Source organism: Mauremys mutica, chromosome 1 (genome assembly GCF_020497125.1).
Source record: "Mauremys mutica isolate MM-2020 ecotype Southern chromosome 1, ASM2049712v1, whole genome shotgun sequence".
NCBI classification, from domain to species: Eukaryota; Metazoa; Chordata; order Testudines; family Geoemydidae; genus Mauremys; species Mauremys mutica.
In genome coordinates, this window is record NC_059072.1 from 315018256 (window position 1) to 315036970 (window position 18715).

The 18715-nt window shown below is 44.1% G+C and overlaps 1 protein-coding gene across 5 annotated transcripts in view; it reads left to right on the forward strand.

The window, feature by feature from the left end:
- Nucleotides 1–329: 329 nt before the first annotated feature.
- LOC123369938 (probable tRNA methyltransferase 9B) overlaps nucleotides 330–18715 on the forward strand; it is a 58812-nt gene continuing 40426 nt past the window's right edge. For 2 of the 5 annotated variants that reach the window (XM_045016068.1, XM_045016044.1), the window contains exon 1: nucleotides 751–922. The gene's annotated coding sequence lies outside the window, so the exon portion shown is untranslated. Of the gene's footprint in view, nucleotides 510–750; nucleotides 923–1151; nucleotides 1171–4708; nucleotides 4800–18715 lie in introns of those variants that run through there. The other 3 variants (XM_045016077.1, XM_045016095.1, XM_045016059.1) reach the window with 3 other exon arrangements.

Sequence of the window (18715 nt, forward strand, 5' to 3'; positions counted from 1 at the left end):
GCGGCTCTAGCTTGGCTATCTCTGGCCAAGTACCCATGTCATACCTAGGACATCAGAACCTCAAGCACCAGCCTGTGTGGGACGGGGGAACAATGGTGCGGAATTGACATTCTCCTCCCATCATCCTACACTCTGGGTGGAGATTTGGCGAGTTTTGTCTTCTCTGCCCACAGCCATGTTGATTGGGTGAGCTTGGTGGCTGTCTGGAGAAAGGTAGATCCTGGCTCTCCCACATACCTTAGCCAAAAATTACTTGCAATTGTGGTGCTTCTGAGATCCCTGGTGGTGCGTAAAGATCGGAGGGCAGGACAGTGCAGGGAACTATAGTGAGAGGAGACCAGCTTCTCCCGCCATTACTCCAACCCCATAGTACTCCTAGAGAAGGGGGAGGGTAGCAAAGTGTGCCCCCAAATCAGAATGAGTCAGCATGGCGGACGCAGGTCCAAGCTCCTCACAGAGAGATGTACTACACTAAGGATGGCAGAAACTGGCCCAACGGGATCCTAAAGGTAAACCAATGTGCCCACGGCGTCAAATGCAGGAATTCCGCTTTGGGGGCCTTGACCTGAGCCCCTCTGCATCTGCCAAGCCCTTCCCGGTCAGGATCACGTGGAGGGCCCCCCTGCAAGGTTCCCCCGGGTAATCCCCCTCACAAACACGAAGGCTGCGCCTGCGGCTCCGCTCCAGAGAGTCACAGGACAAAAGGCTCCAATAGGGACCCGAGCGAGCACGTAATCTAGCATGTGCACATTGTTTGGGGGCGGAGAAAGGGCGTCGCGCCGGCCGGGCTGGCTGAGGCTCCGCTCCAGGGAGACTGGCCCTGGGAGCGAGCCCCACGTGGCCAGGGAAGCGCGCGGCGCCTCCAGGCAGCCCCCCGCCCGGGGAAGGCACCTGGCCAGGCGCGCGGCAGGCGGGAGTGGGGGTGAGTAGCCGCGCGGGGCCGGTGGCGCTGTGCGGGGCTGGGAAGGGGCGAGGAGAGGAGCACCACGTGAGGGGAGACGCAGCGGCGCTGCCACTTGTGTGGCTGCTTGTGCAACGCGTGTGGGGGGAGAGGGGAGTTAGCGTCTGGTGCACAAGGTCGGGGGCGGGCATAGCTTGGTCCCACCTGCGGGACGGTGGGGTGGACTTGCCCAGCGCTGTCCCACCGCCGCTGGTGCACGGGAAGCTGCAGTGAGTAGTGCCGGGCCGGCCAATTCTATCAGCCCCTCCAGGGTCGGAGCAGGGAGTTATGCCACAGTGGGTGGCTTGAAGTTCACCGGAGCAGACCGTTGCCCTGGGGAGTTGGAGGGAGCTAGCCCAGCCCTCCCCTCGCCACTTGTAGAATAATTAAAATCACTGCTTTCGACAGTGTAAATCAGTTCCCCTCTGCTCCCGCCGCCGCTGCTGGGAAAAGCGCGGAGCATCTAGCCCGCGTTAGCAGAGGAAGGTCTTGCATTTGCCTTTGCAAACTTCAGTTTTGCTCAGAAGCAGATCCGGAGGCCTTGATTCTCAGTGACTCGGTTCCTGAAAGGAGGGGAAAGGTGCTTTATAGCTGGGGTCCTCTAGAGCTCTCTCTAGTGTCAGTTAGCATGTGATCTGCTTCCTAGGGCCCCCCTGGCATGCCCTCTCTCTGCCCTTGGCCTGTTCCTGACATCCCATCCGGGAGCAGCTACAGTATAAGACTGCACAAGGGAGGGGCAAGGCGGTGGAGAATCAGTCCTGGGCAGGTCATCTGAGGTAAATTTCATTCTAAAGTGTAAAAACAACAAGGAGTTTGGGTGGCACTTTAAAGACTAAGATTTATTTGGGCATAAGCTTTTGTGGGTTAAAAAAAACCCCGACCCATTCTAAAGTGTAAAGTGCATTAGTGTTTCAGGTTGGCTACAAAATATCTGAAAGACATTATTTTGCATTTCTTATCTGGCTTAAACATGGCTGTACCGATTTAAATAAAATACTAAAAACATAAATTTGTTAGTCTCTAAGGTCCCACAAGTACTCCTTGATCTTTTTGCTGATACAGAGTAACACGCCCACCACTCTGAAATTAAAAACATAATTTGCATCTGGCCTAAGAAAGCGTATGCTAAATTTAAGAAATAAGCTATCCCAGGAATTTGCATCGTAACATGCTGTGTAATCTTATTTACTATTTACTTTGCAGTATTGCATAGAAGCCAGCCAGGTCAGTGACCTATCATGCTAGGTTTTGTAAAACAATATAGTAAATGGCAGTCCTTGTCCCAAAGAGCTTACAGTCTAAAAGACAAGATGTAACTGTATGTGAGACAAACAAGCGGGTCAGGGTGGGATGAGAGGAACATGAGGTAACAACAACAAAAAAATCCTACAATAGTATGTGCACAGTTCTTAGGAAGGAGCAATACACACAGTTTCCCTTTTAAATGGGGGATTCAGCATTTGGTGGAGTGTGAATGGCAGGAGCAGAGCCTATGAGATTGCTGCCTACTGTGGTATCACACCTACCTCAATCCATTGGTATTTGCTTTTGCATGTAAGTCAATGCAGACAGGGTGAAACCCCCTTAGGGGGAAAGGTGGGGAGAGGAAGTGGCTTGTGGGATAGCTCATGGCAAGTGGAGCTGTGCTGGGAGCTGGAAAGGGCAAAGGGAGTTGTGCTCTTCTTATTAAGGCACAGATAGCTTGTATTTAACAGCTATGTTATTTTAAGTTAAACATTACACAGCAATCAGAGGCTGCTGTAGGCTTCAGGCTGCCACAGTATATGCTCCACCAATGGTTCAGAACTGCACCTTCCAAAATGGAGGATGACCTTTGGTGTCTGCCACTGCACCTCATATCTTTACACAACAATAAAGCTACTCCACACAGTGGTGGGGCAGGAGCTAGTGTGTAGGCACAGTGCTTCTGTGTACATGATCCGGGCTCTGGTACATCTCCTGTGCAGAGAGCTTGGTTCTAGAGGCTGATCCACAGAGCATTTCCACAAAGTTGTCCCCTCCCTAATGGCGTAATGTTGGGGAAACAAAGTGCTAACTCCTCCTATCCTATTCATGTGAGTAGTCCAGTGGTTCTCAACCTTTCCAGACTACTCTACCCCTTTCAGGAGTCTGATTTGTCTTGTGTACCCCAAGTTTCAGCTCACTTAAAAAGGTACTTGCTTACAAAGTATCTCAGCATCAGCACACTGTTACTAAGGCTACGTTTATGTCACGGGGGTCATGGAAGTCACAGAATCCGTGGCTTCCAGAGACCTCTGTGACATTCTCTGTTTCAGCCACAGGGGCTGTGGGACTCAGGAGCTGGTAGCCAGCGGGCCCAGGCAGGTTCCAGCGACAGGGGCCCTCCTCAGGGTTCCAGCAACAGGTGACAGCCTCGTGCTGGGGGAGGGGGATGCCTTGGGGGAGCAGCTGGGGGTGTCACATTTTCTTTTTGGGAAATATGTTTACCCTGCAGCTCCCAGCCACCATGGGGTGGGGGGTGGGGTGCTGTAGCTTCCAGCTGCTGCGGGTGGAGGGGGAACCCCACAGTTCCCAGCCACCACGGTGGTGGGGAAACCATGGAGCTGCAGCAGCAAAAGTCACAGACAGGTCACGGCTTCTGGTAACTTTTGTTTATTGCCCATGACCTGTCCCTGACTTTTACTAAAAATAACCATGAGAAAATCTTAGCCTTAACTATTACTGAAAAATTGTGTACTTTCTCATTTTACCATATGCTTATAAAATAAATCAAGTGGAATATAAATATTGTACTTTTCAGGATATAGTATATAGAGCAGTATAAACAAGTCATTGTCTGTATGAAATTTTAGTTTGCACTGACTTTGCTAGTGCTTTTTATGTAGCTTATTGTAAAACTAGACAAATATCTAGATGAGCTGATGTACCCCCTAGAAGACCTATGTGTATCCCCAGAGGTACACGTATCCCTGGTTGAGAATCACTGAAGTTAGAAAATAAATCAAAAAAATCTTCCCCCCAAGTCACACACGTAAGTCCCATGGACTTCAGAATTTGGCCCATTGGGTACAGTTTGGTTTTATTTCTCTGTCTGTGTTAGAGAAGCTAGAGGTTTCCCATGAATTTTAATTAAACAAGATACAACTAAGTGATTATTTGAAATTGGTCTCTGCGAGTAAGCTCATATAGACATAAATATTTGTATTGAATTAATTTTTTTTAATATTGTGTAGCAAAAAGATGAAATCAATGTTGAACTAAAGAGGTTAGTGAAGCATGACATTTTAAATGGGGTATGGTGGTAGTTACAGTTTTCCCAAAAGCTGAAGCAACTACAGTGTTCAGAACATTCGGGTTGGAAAAATATTGCTATGGCAACAAATTACTTTTATATTCACAGAAAGCAAAAATAGATCTCTCTCTCTCCCTCATATTTTAAAGTGCTTGAAAGATTGAAGGTGATAGGCAGTAACAGTTGCACGAATATGTTTTTCATTTTTCTTCATTTGCTTTATATATATTTTTGTATGACTCTGAAATGCAGAAGTAATTTAGAGCTAGAAGCATCTTACTACCAAAAAGTAGGAATTGCTTAGGGAAGGAGGGGAGGGGGAAAATATAATTCAGTCAGAACTTCTATTCTGACTGTGGTATAACATGTTGGGCTTTAATTTATTAAAAGAAATATTCCCAACAGCCATAAGATATAAAAACAATTCTATATTTGACAAGACTAAAATTATTTCACTTCTCTTCTAGCATGAAAGACTCCACCCAATTTTTTTATTCTAGGTCAGCTACAGTGAATGTCAAACTAGTGGATTTTCTGGCAAGACAGAGATTACTTCATGTCATCTTTTCTTTTTCTTTTAAAAAGGTGTGTGACTTTCATTTTTCTGAATGTGAGCAGCTAGCAGTGCTTTGTGCCTGTCTCTCAAACGGTGAGCCTGTGTGCAAGGGCGCAGAGTGACTGAAGAGGAGCCGTGTGTCTCATTAGGAAACACCCAGTGTGCAAGAGGCCCTCTGCTGGAGCCACAGAGTTGGCTGTGCGCCTTGCTCATCCCATTGGTATACCTGTCAGAGGGGACATTCTGGGCTGGGGCAGGGCAGGCCTGGGTATATTGGATACAGGAGGGGGAATAATGGGGTCTTCTCATGCCTTGGCTATTCTGCACTCATGCAGTGTCTCATAGAGGCCACTGCATCAGTTATGCTGGCCCCAGCAACCCATGAATAGACAAGGTACAGATTGCCTGCCTCCCTTCAGTCCCTGTGCTCAGTTTGGATCTTTGTTAGCTGGAGATTGAGGTTTCATTAGGTCTACATTGAGGCCCAATCTGGACAAGAGTTAGATAATTTTGTTTTGTTGGGGAAACAGCCAGAAGGAATGATTAAATACATAGCAACTCCTTTAATTGGCTGGGGATGGCTGCTACTTGTGAATAATGTTTGCAATATAGGATAGCTTAGAACAGAGGCTACTGCTGGATGTGCAGGTAGCAACCACATCAAGAATACTTTTTACCATCTGTACCTGTTAAGGTGAATGGGACCTTCCATTTCATGCTTAGACCAGGTCATGCATATATGTGCCTTTGTCATCTTGAGGTTATACTACTGTAATGTACCTTAACAGGGCCTAAAGTATATGAAGGTCTATTCTCTGTTCTCAACAGACCTTTTACAGCACTTAGATGGCATGAGTGGGCTGTAGAGGTAGCTCATCATCCCATCAGAAATATGCCTAAAGGACAATGCAGAGTTCAAAGATTCTTCCACAGCCCTATCAACCTTCTAATTGGTTTGCTGAAAAAGGAATCTGTCTCTTAATGACACTCAATGGAATTCTTAGGAAGATCCAACTACTATTAGGGCTTGGCTACACTTACACATTTGCAGCGCTGCAGCAGGGTGTGAAAACACACCCTCTCCAGCGCTGCAAATTGCGGCGCTGCAAAGCGCCAGTGTAGTCAAAGCCCCAGCGCTGGGAGCGCGGCTCCCAGCGCTGTCCGTTATTCCCCACAGGGAGGTGGAGTACGGACAGCGCTGGGAGAGCTTTCTCCCAGCGCTGGCGCTTTGACTACACTTAGCGCTTCAAAGCGCTGCCGCGGCAGCGCTTTGAAGTGTAAGTGTAGCCAAAGCCTAAGTATGTTGAAGTTTGCTCTGAGCAGAGTTAATTGCAGGATTAGGGACTTTGTAATGTTTATCCATACTTTGTGCCAAGCATATTCAAACAGAAGAGATGGAAAAAGAAACCCTCTAGCTCAGTAATCTCAAGGAACACCAAAGCAACCTCATGGTTGAGAGACTAGGCACAAAATTCTCCTCTCAGTTACGCTAGTGCAAACTCATTGACATCAAAGAAAGAGGAAAGGACTACAGGGGCCTTTTAGAGGTGCAACCACTGGAGGGGGTGAGAGAGACTAGTCTTTTTATATTCAATGATGCCCCTCTCCAAATTGCTGCAGGACTATTGCATTCTCACTTCTGATTTCCCCTGATTCCTCCCCAACTTTTAATGTGGTTGTGCCATTGCCTTGAATGGGGTTCTACTGATAGATCAAATGAGAATTTTGGCTCTCTCGCTAAGGATGGGGGTGGCATAGGCCTCTCATACTCCTCCATCCCATGACCTTTTTCAAAGAAAGTGGGATGTAATGTAAGTTATCTTTTTCTCTTTGTGCCTTTTCTCTCCCTAGAAAAGGTGGTAGAAGAAGGCTGGTGGCCCCTGCAGGACATGTACACAGGTACCTTAAAGCATAGCTAGGGCCCCTCATCCCACTTCGTAAAAAATAAGTTTCTCAGAGTGAGTTATAGACCAATCTTTGTCTATTTTTAATAAATATCCAAGTATCTTGTATTTACTAATTTCATCCCTCCATTCCCTCTCATCTAGTTTTGAACAGTCCTTCAGGTACTACTCGGCATTGCTTTTAGATGCTTAGGATTATGGTATTATGCATGAATATAATTCCATGGGGCTATGCTGCACTTATAGCCTCTTCTACCCTTTCTTTCAGTGTGGTCCAAAAAAGTATGAAACCAGCATGTTCTAGCAACAACTATAGCATTGGCTCCCAGCAGTAATAGATTGGTGGATGCCTCTGCCGATGAGAATCAAATACACAGATAGTGAATTTTCCCGTTTTTGTCAAATCCAACTGCTGTTATTTTATAATAGCAGAAATTACTGTATATTAACTCTACTACCACAATAATAATGCACCTGTGTGTGATAGATCTTCTTCTGTATTAGACATAGATCAGTTGTACTACCAAAGAAAAAACATCTGCAGAGGTACCATTATAGACTGTTGTTGGGATTATTTAATAGAATTGCTGCACAAGGGTCTTTTTTTTTTTTTTTGAGTTAAGCAAACTCGTGCAGAATATATATATCCCCAAATGCCTTTCTTCATTGATCTACAAGAAATACAATGGCATCTATGACCCTGTTTAGAGGAATAAAGCTTCTGTTTGTCTCCTGCTCATTCTGTCAGCATTCACACAGTGAGTTCAGTAAAAATCCCTGAGGTATTCCAGTGTCAGACCACAAAGCCATTTCTGCCTTTTAGAAAAATTACTGTGTTTCAAGGAACGGAGACTGTGGGGAATATTCCTGTGAAGTAAAGACTTGATGTAGCAATGCAGATACAGGAACTGAAAGGTTGGTGGGGGAGGGGTAAAAGACTGAAACAAAAGCAAAGTAAAAGGAGAAAATACATATATTCTGATTTTAGTTACTCTTGAGAAAATCCAGAGTAACTCCATGAAGTCAATGAAGTTCCCTGGGGTAGTGCAGATCAGAATACGGCCTTGCATGAAGAAAAGGTGAGCAGTGATCAAGAGACACAGAAGAAACCCTAACCCAGACCGACAGCAGAGTATTTTGGGAAGAAAAATAAATGGGGTCATGAAGTGTTCCTTCCTTCTTCCCAAAGTATTAAAAACAATTTGGATCAAATTCAGACCTGCCTAAACAAGTACACATCGAACTGATGTAGCTTCATTATAAACATTGCAGTAACTTCTACAGGCCCCCAAAATGGATCAGGCCCTCTGTGTTAGGGGCTGTACCAACACATAACAAAAAGAATGGTCCATGCTCCAAAGAGCTTACAATCGAAATATGAAAGAAGAGACAAACAAATAGATGGGGGAGCACAAGGTAACAATGAGACAGAACTGGTCAGCATGATAAGTACTGGTCACACAGTACACCAGCTGCTTAATCTTTGTCAAGTTTTTGTCAGCTTCTCAAGAGATGTAAGGAGGGATTTGAGGAGGAGAGAAGTTTTGCCTGCTTATAGCAGGACTGACGTTCTCCTTTTGACCTAGATTCTGTGCTGAACGCAGTTTTCACTGGGTTCTGTGAAGGGGCCACAGAGGAGTTGGTTGCAGCTCCCTGATTCTGGGGCCAGTTATATACTGGCCCTAAGGTAGATTAGAGCAGCCTGGGGACTGCAATCATCTTTACTGGTTGTCTATGGCCCCCAAAAGGAAGCTCTGCCAACTGGGGATTGCCAGAGCACAACACACTCCAGCTACACTTACTCTCTCTCTCTCTCTCTCTCTCTCTCTCCACCCCTGCTATACACCGTCCCTACAGATGTAGGGGTATTTAATATTTATAAAACCATTTTCAGGTTGTTTTTGTTATTAACACTTACTACCCATCTAATCCCACAGCTGTGAGAAAGGATTGGTATAGTGGATAGTATCAGTTCTGCCTGATTTTCTTCTTTACTTCAGTGGAGTTACTCCAGTTTCACACTGGTGTCAGTGAGAAGAGAATCAGGCATTGATTGTGCAGCTCATGTAAACAACTGTGAGGGGAAAAAACAACTCTTTTTTTCTATAACAAAAAGGTGTTTAGATTTTTCCATGCTTCGTCTTCCTGAAAGGTATATTGTTGAACACTAATTTCTAATTGGTTTAGATTGTGGGAACAGTTTCCTCTTGAAATGTCACATTCTTCATTGATTCTCTGTGACTTTTCAAAGGGGAAGGAAACTTTTAGTGCTTCACATGAAGAAACCAATGATATGATCTCATCAGAAGATGAAGGCATTCAAAGTCCAGATTTCCAGTCCCATTGATGCAGAATGTTTACTTGTCAGATCTTGTTTGTTGTCAGTGTTCAAATGCATGTAATTTCTTGCAAGGCAGGGATTTGGAATGTGAGGCCACAGCAGTAATGAAGGACATTTGTACAGTGGTTGAGGAGATAGTATGCTTTTTTAGAAATCAACTTAGTAAAATCAACATAGTGCCAGCATTAGTATTCAGATGAAATTTAGGCTTCTATGAACAGGCAGTCATGCAGTCAATTTCTTAAGCGAAAACTTCAATGTTAGAGCATGCCTCTGGTGTTAGATCCTTCCTAAGAAGAGCATGAGACAGTTTTCAGTATGTTGGGAATGTTCAACCTTAGACTGAGATCCCATTTATCTGTAGAGCACACCCAGAAATACTGGTACCATTCTACTCTTTGACTCTTATCTGTTTGTAGCAAAGGTAATTGGTGTATACTTCAACTATTCTTGTCTGACTGCTGTGCATGTAGTTTCTTTAGGTCTTGTTGAAAGCCGGATTAGAAAATATGTTACTTAAAGCAGAACTTGAAACTAACAACTGTTAAATAGGTCTGTACTACAAACAGAGGTGACTGCCACATATGGAGACATACCCAAGCTAGTTAGCTCAAACAAAAATAGCAGTGAAGCACTGGCAGCATGAACTAGTCACTCAACTACATATGCAGGGTCCTGGATAGGCTTGTACAGCCCATGCTGCTGGGGCTTCACTGCTTTTACCATTTGAACTAGCTAGATCAAAGCTAGCTTGAGTATATCTCCATGTGTCGCAGTCACACTTCTGATTGCAGTGTAAACATACCCTTTGGCTGCTGTGGACTTTGGATCAAATTCTGAAGTCCTTACTCAAGTCCCATGTTGCCCGCTGTATCTGTGAGCTTGCAGCATATTTGCCCTACCTTCCAGCCCCGAGGAATTGTTCTGCAGGGTTCCAGCCATAGGTTGTCTTAAATTCTGCTGGTCTCCCCCATGGTTTTGGTGAGAGGGAATCGGGAGGAAGACAGATGACTTGCAAGCCCTATCCTGTCCTCACTGTTTGAGGAAAGGATGGGCCTGCTGAGTCATCTCACCCTCTCCAGATTCCCTCTTCCCCAAGCCATGGGGGAAACCAGCAGAAGTTAAGACAACCTATGGCTTATTAATACCACTTTTTCCCCACTCCACACTGTGGAATATCTCTGCAGGTGGAAAGGCAAGAGATGCCCACATGGTTGCCTTTTGCCTCCTGAAAATCCCCTAGGATCTTTGCAAACTTCAGGGATGTGTGTGGTTTAAGTGGTTGGAACACCTCATTACATCTTTAGGGGGAAAACTTCCCTTTGTCCACTGTGAAAATTTTTTTAGGAAACTAAATGTTAACTGTTATGCACTTCTGTTCTAAGTTCATATTGCAAATTTCCAATTAGCCTCCTTTCTGGAGATAAGGAGACTTGGTAACACATTAAGGGACCCTGCTCAGGGAAAAGAAGACTCTTGAAGTTTGGATTTTGAGTTTCCTCATCATTTCTTTAGGAGGTGGTATTCCCCTGTGGAACTAATATGGGGCTTGCCCCATAAATTTGCATATTTTGGTAGATCTTTGGAGGCAAGGACCATCTGCACAGAAGCCTGGTGTCTCAGCACATCTTCCTCCAATAGAATTGTGACTCTTTCATGATTTGTACTGCCAATGCCTCCCCCTAGCCATCTGGTGGGTATACCAGTGAGCCTTCAGCATGGAAAAAAGTAGTTCAGAAAATCTTTGTTTGGTTACAAAATATAATAGAAAGCAGCACAGCTGCTATAAATTGTGCCTCTGTAACCTATTAGAATTCTTTGAAAATATCCACGAAGTAGTGCATAAAAGAACAAATGGATGTAATTTTAGCCTTTCAAAAGGCTTTTGATAACATTCCTCACAATGGGCTATTAACTAAACTTGTTAGCCATGGGGTGATAGGTGAAGTCCTATCATGGATTAAAAACAGATGGGAATAAAGTGGAAGTAGGAATAAACTGTCCATTCTCAGCATGCAGTGAAATTAATACTGAAGTGCACCAGGTAGCAGTACTACCAACAGGAGCAGTGTTTAATATATTCATGATCTGGAAATGGCTTTGTGAAAAAGCGGACTCACCACTAGAGTGGCTGGGTGTAACATAATGGATCTCTGACTGGCACCCCCAGCTGATGGCCTCTCTGGTCCACTGGTCCTCTTCCCATGACTTTGCCCTTCAGCCAAGTCATGATATAAGTCCAACCCTTCCTAGCCTCTCAAAAATAAAAGTCGATGCATCCTTGTTTCAAGATTCCTGATCTGACTCTGCGCTCCATGGTCCTTGTACCCTTCTGACGGGGCTCTCCATCAATCCTTATCCCTATCTCAGAGCTTCACACTGCTTTCTCCTGTGGCTGGTAGGGGAACCCAGGCCCTCCCACTATACCGGGTTCCAGTCCCGGGACCCTATAACTAGCAGTCAGCAACTGTTTCATCCAACTCCTTGCTGCTGATTCCCTGGACTTCTTCCTACTCACCCTTTCTCAGGCCTTCACCCACCATAGCCTATCTAGGTTCACCCTTCTTCTCAGGGCTGGGACTGCCAGCAAGTTAGGTAGGCAGACTCACGCTAGCAGGGCTTGAGCTAGTGCACTAAAAATAGCTGTGGTACATTGTGCCTCTGGCAGAGACTGGGGCTAGCCACCAAAGCTCAGACCCATGGGGTCAGGTGGGCTTGAGAGCCTGAGTTGCTGTGTTCATTCTGCAATTTTAGCACACTAGCTCAAGCCCCACTAGCATGAGTCTATCTACCTGCACTGGGAGCTTGACTCCCAATGCAGTATAGATGTACTATCAGGGCTGTCCCCTGGAATCCCCTAACAAACCCAATCCAAAGGTACAAAACAAACCAACTTCTGCTCTCCTCATGGTTGGCCTTTCATGCCTCTTAAATTCCCCTTGCTGTTCCTCCACTGAATAACCCCCAGGGCTTTCTCCCTGGAAGTCCAGATCATGCCCTTTTATCAGGGCTTACCACTGGAACCTGCTCCACTTCCTGGGAATGCCTCATCTCTGTCCTGGCCTCCTGCCTGACTTGTCTGTTCAGGAGAGGATCCCAGGGCTTACTCTCCCTGCTGGGTTTCCTCCTTGACCCTTCTAGTATCTTTATTCTCTGTAGTCTCAGACAGTGACTGTAGACCAGGGATAGGCAACCTATGGCACGAGTGCCGAAGGCAACACACGAGCTGATTTTCAGCGGCACTCACACTGCCCGGGTCCTGTAATTTAATTTTAAATTAAGCTTCTTAAACATTTTAAAAACCTTATTTACTTTACATACAACAATAGTTTAGTTATATATTATAGAATTATAGAAAGAGACCTTCTACAAACATTAAAATGTATTGCTGGCACGCGAAACCTTAAATTAGAGTGAATAAATGAAGACTCGGCACACCACTTCTGAAAGGTTGCCGACCTCTGCTGTAGACTCTCCATGTAGCCCCCTGCTGTTTCTTGAGTTTTGTGGCATAACTAACTTGCTTCCTGAGTCTATGACCATCGTGCACTGTACTTTGTATCTTGTTCATGATTTAGAGTCTCAGACCCTTCCTGGTGGTATTAAACTTTTTAAAGACTTGCAGAAGAACTTTTCTTATTTTCCTTCTATTCTAGATAGATGTTACAAGGAAAATTGTTACATTAGGACCTGAGTTTTCTATATAAACACCTCCTTCACTGGTACAGACCTTATAATTCCAAAGGATATGATCTATTGCATCCTGGGTTATGCATAATTCATCTTTATGCTTGTTAATTAGAAATAAATTACTATTTAATCTGCAATGCTGTGTTAGAATTCTAAATAGAACCGCTTCATTTTTCCTCTCAGGGCCTTGGATTACATCACCATTTTCAACTGTTGGGCACACTTGCTGGAATTTTTTCCCCTTCATTTCATTTGCTCACAGTTCTCGCCATTCCTTCCTTATTTTATTTTTTGATTAGGTATTTAAATTCCAGTTTGCTTAAGGGGATTCTTAAGTCAATTTGTTCATTATCAGTAGCACTTTTTGCCTGTTCGTTCGCCAGTATGCTGCCTAGTATCCCCACGTACGCCAGGATCCGTGCTAGTACTATGGTTATATCCAGTTGAACGTCTGTTTGGTTGTTAGCAGTAATACTTCATTAAGAATATCATTTCTGCTGTCAGACTTACTACCATAAATTGCCTGCATTCCTGACAAGGAATCTGACAGGGTGGCCACAGCAGCTGGCCACATATCTAAAGCTCAGTTTACTCCCAACGTAATCCCTGTTAATTTTGTATCTGTCTTTATGACTGAGCTATTAACCTTGCGGCTTCCTTGAGTCCAATTGAGGGCACACAGAAGGCTGTTCCCACTCTTCTTGTTCCATGCCACGTGCATATACAGTATTTGGCAGTAGTGTCCCCATTTATCACAAATACATAGCTTTGCTATATCTTGTATATTTATTAATCTTCTCCTTTTATTAATTTAATTATATAATTCCGTGTCTGCCTCGGGGGATGGTTTTCCAATGATAAAATATTTTCCTATAGCTATAGATTTTGGTCTTTTTCAATCCTTTTTCATTAAGATGCTTTATCCACTTCTATACTCTACTTATATGGGGAATTTTGATGTATATATTTTTTCTCCTACCTGGCCTCCACTTAATTCCCAACGATCATTATATATTAGGTTTGTGTTGTTGTCTTTGCAATTGTCTGGTACTTTGGCCCCAAAAGTTAAGTTTAGGAGCTTCATTCTAAAAATGATAGGTATTTCACTGGCTGCTATCTGTAGCACACACACAGGTGTAGTAATGAAGGCATCACATGCAATACGCAACGCCTGTGGTTGGATATAGCTTAGTTTTCTCAGATTCCTGTTCACTGCAGACGCAAAGGCCTGGTATCTATACTCAATAATTGGTCTAATTAGAGCTCTGTATTGCATTATACCACCATTTTCTTATCCACTCCCCAAAATGTTCCAGGGATACTTTTAGTTAATTCTACCTTTGCACTTATCTTTAATATTTTCAGTGTGGTCCCTCTAAGTGAGCAGATATCACACTTAAGAATTAGTAATTTTTTTACTATATTTATTTGTTGGTTATATAGATATGACTTTAAATCTTTTCGATTTTCCTTGTTGTGAAGATCATTCCCTTAGTTTTATCTATGGAGAACTTCAAACCCCACCTGTTTCCCCATTCTGCACTCCTTTTAAGTGCATTTTTTTTATGATGCTTCCAGGGTTTCTGCTTTTTGGTCCATATGGCACAATCATCAGCAAATAATGTGATCCCTAGTCCTCTACTCTACTCCTCTCCTTAGGAAGACCATTTATCATGATGTTGAAGAGGGTTGGGCTAATTACGCTCCCCTGTGGAGTTGAATTTCCAGTTGAATATACCTTGGAAAAAGCTTTCCCTATTTAGACTTCTATAGTTCTTTTGCTTAGGCCTGGTCTACACTACAGAGTTAGGTCGATTGTAATGCAGCTTATGTCCACCTAATTACATCAGCGTACACATTACAGCCTTGCTCCTGCCGATGTAAGTGCCCTACTACACTGACATCATAACTCCTCCTCCAGGAGAGGTGTAGGGCTTATGCCAGTGTAGCTAGGGCCGACGCAGTGTCTATGTAGACGCTGCGGGTTAGTTACATCAGCTGTTGGCTGTCATTCTTGCCATCTTGGAGCTGTTAAATTGACAAGAAAGCCCAGTTTCCCCACTCCCAGATGGGCAGCTGCCTGGTTTCCCTGCTCTCAGCCAAGCTGCTGCCCACGCTCCTGGCATGCAGCCCAGGCTCCCTGCTCAGAATTGGGCTGCTGCCAGTGCTTCCCGCTCCCTGCTGGGCTGCTACCTGGGCTCCCAGCTCCCCACTCTGCTGGGCTGCTGCCTGGGCTCCCCACTGGGAGTCCTGCTTCCCGACAGGAGCATGGCAGGTGCCCGGGCTCCAGGCATGGAGTTCCCCATTGGGCACAGCAGGGAACAAGGAACCCAGGCGGCTGCCATGCTCTCGGTATGGGAGTGGGGGGAAAATGGGCTCCTGGTGGGGTGACTAGGAAGTGCATCAAATGAGCACTGCAACCATATGTTGTTAGCTTGGGACTCTTCTAAATCATTTCTTCTCATCTTGGATACATTTGCAGCATTGTCTGTGACCAAGCTGCGTACTAGACATTTGGTTGGTTGTTTTTTTTTCACAGTTTGTTATAGCTTTTACTGCTACTTCTTGTAAGTATTCTGCTGTGTGTGCATGTCCTGATGTATCAATTGTTTCTGTAAGGAAGACATTCCCTTCTTCTGTTGTCACAGAAGCACATACAACAGGATCACTGTGGACATTGCTCCACCCATCAAGACTCAGGTTAACAATTTTACCCTCTAGACCTTTTGCATGCTGCTCAATTTCTCTTTCATACACTTTATCTAGCAATTTGCCTGCAACATCTGCTCTGTTGGGTGGACTGTATCCTGGTCTTAATGACTGAAGCATGTTAATGAAGTGTGGGATCTCAATCATACAGAAAGGAGAGTTTGTTGCATAAACAAACTGGGCAATTTTTTCATCAATTACCTCTTTTTGTAATCTGCTGGTTCTTATCACAAACTTATCTATGGTGGTTTCTGGATGATGCAGATTATTTTTTTCTTTTTGCTACAGATCATATACTGTGGCTATGTGACATACATGATGTGACTGAAACACTATCATTGGCAGATAACTCTGAAACTATAGAAAATGATGATGATCTTGAAGGTGGATCGTCTTCAGAATCCTGTAGGTTGAGGATGGAGTCTCCTAAACAAAATAAGTCAATGCAGTTATTTAATTATTACCACCATACTGCTCATTTAATATTTATTCATTGCATTCACTGATACTCAATACTACTTTAAACGTGAAATTGTAAAAGGAAGATATGCCTATTTCAGCTGTTTATTTTTTATCACAACTGCATCTAAAATGATAGTACCATAGAGTAACAACTATATTTTTTTGCTCAAACATGAGAATTCAAGAATAGTCCAGAAAGAAGACAGGCAGTCCTTAAGAAGTATGAAATAAAAAAGTTTACCAACCTGAAGATCCTGCATGTTCAGACGTATTCCTTTCATCATCTTCAACGCAGCTTCCTCCTGAGAAGGAACACTTTCATTCGGGCAACCAGGCCTTGCATTTCTTTGTTTCACTGTTTACATTTTGCACACATGCTTGTCTTACCTACAGGTAGAGGAACTTCATTAAAATATTCCCAAACTGGATCTCTCTTATGGCCTGCTGCCCTTATTGGTTTTCCCTCCTAGTGAGAGAATGGCACAGCAGATCTCAAATCAATGAAGGCTAAACTCAGAAAGACCTCAAGACTCCTGGAATATGCTGCTCAAACAGTTTCACTTTGTTTCTACTGCCTGTCTCTCCCTTTTCACATTTATCTCCAGACTTCTTCTCCTGGTCCAAATCTATTCTGCCACCAACAATCTTCTATTCATTGAACTTTCTGAAGCTTTGCACTTTCAGAGAGAGGTAAGGGATTGACTTTGTGTACTCAAATTTGCAGAGGGACAAATAGAGTTGAGGTCTTTTATTTCTCACCTCTATTTATTTATTTGTTTATTTTATTAAAAACATTTTTGCTGTTAACAAGCATGTTATCTCTGGAGACACAAATCCACAGTTTGAGAACTGCAAAACTAAGCATCTCTGATGGTATCTTCTAGACCGAGCACTGAGTCCCATTGGGTAGATAGAAAGATTAACCTAAATAATCTCTACAGAAGGCCCTGGAACCCCTTAAGATTGGGTCCCTAATCCATGAACTATTGGAACTCATTTACAAAATTTTTCTTAAACATAATATATTCATGTAGTCTTGTACCATAGAATTAGAATTTATAATCCCTATTCCATGATGAGATATCTTTGAGCTATAATGTATCTTAATTAAAACTAGCTTTAGATATCTTTTTTCCTCAAAAAGCATTTTATCAAAAAAAATCCGATTTAAATAAAAAAATATTTTTAAAAATAATTTTTATCCACCATGGATTATACCATGGTTCCTGTTTATAAGGGCTGTTTTGTTATATATCAATACATAATGGACTTGATTTTTTCATCCCTTTGCGTAAAACTAGTATAACTCCATCGATTTTATGCTTGATTGATAGATTGATTTAGTCTTGTCAATGTGGATGTACCTGCCAGTGCTTTTATTGTTTTTACACAATTTCAGAGCTGTTAGCTTGCCTATTTCTAACAGGAATAAAAAATATTGGAAGTGAATTTGCTTTCACAATGTGATTTTGAAAATGATGCTTATTGACATTTCTGTTTTTATATAAAATGTATGTGTATAAAAAGTCCTTTTCTTTAGCAGTAATTTGAGGGCAAATTGCTCTGTGGTATAAATATAGAATACATTCACTAAATTGACTACATTCAGTCAAACCCCGCCATAACGCGCCCCACCATAACGCGAAATCACATATAACGCGATCGCAGGTTGGCTCCCCTTTAAGGTACAGTACAGTACTGTACCAATGGTCCCCAACACCATGGCAGGGGAGAGAAGCTGCAGCCCCGCACCTGCTGGGAACAGAGAATTCCGAGGCTGCTGGTGCTGGTGCTCTCTGTCCCCAGCAGGTGGGGAGCCGCGGCTCCTCTTGTAGACGGAGGGAAGCCGCGGCCCCGCACCTGCCGGGGACAGAGAGCACCGTAGCCCGCAGCCCCGGAGTTCTCTGTCCCTGGCAGGTGGGGGGCCGCAGCTCCTCTCCCCTGCTGGGCACTAGGCACCAGGGGCACTAGGCGGTGCACCTCAATGCACAGCTTTGGGGACCACCTGACTGATTTGAAACCCCACTATACCGCGGCCCCGCATTTAGCGCAATGGGATTTTTTGGACCCCAAAGGTTGCGTTATAGCGGGGTTTCACTGTACTTCAGTGGAGTTGTTTCAAATTTATATCAGCGTAACTGAGCAGATTTTGGCTCCAGTGTCTTGAATGTGTGCGTAACACCCCTTTTTAAAGAGCAGTGCTTTGGAGAATGGGCCAGATTCACAGGTTTTTACATTACTTCTGTAATGCAAAGGTTCCGTAAATCCAGTTTAACTGACCCAGAGCAGCATACAGCAGCCAGGGGATAGTGATTAATATTGCCCAACACTGGCAAAATCTTCCCGAGTAACCTGGCTGGATACTGGGCTGAGGAACCCGTACAGGGGGAAGAAAGTGGATTCCTTCCTCCACACTGTGGAGTCTTTCCACAGCCCTTCTGAGCTGAGGTTTCCATAGCTATCTACTACAGGACCTGAATTCCCAATTTCCATTGGGATTGTGAATCTGTATCTTTTAGGCAGCTTTGAATATCTTAGTCCATGAACCTAGTACTCCCATCTGTGATAGGAAGGGGTTAGAACATAGTTAAGTGGTGAATTCCCCCTCCCCAGGCTCCCCTCTACTCTGTCCTATCCCTGTCTTTTCTACTCCCGCCCCCACTTCTCCACAACAGCACTCAGGGAGCTGCAACATACTGTGGCTCCTTGCTGTGGGGAAGGGATACATTCCTTTTCTACAGCTGTAGCCAATCTTAGCCCTTCTCACACACCGGCATTGCAAAAGCTACTCTGCATGCGGGGCCCTCCAAACCTATGGAGGGGAGAGCAGGATTTCCCC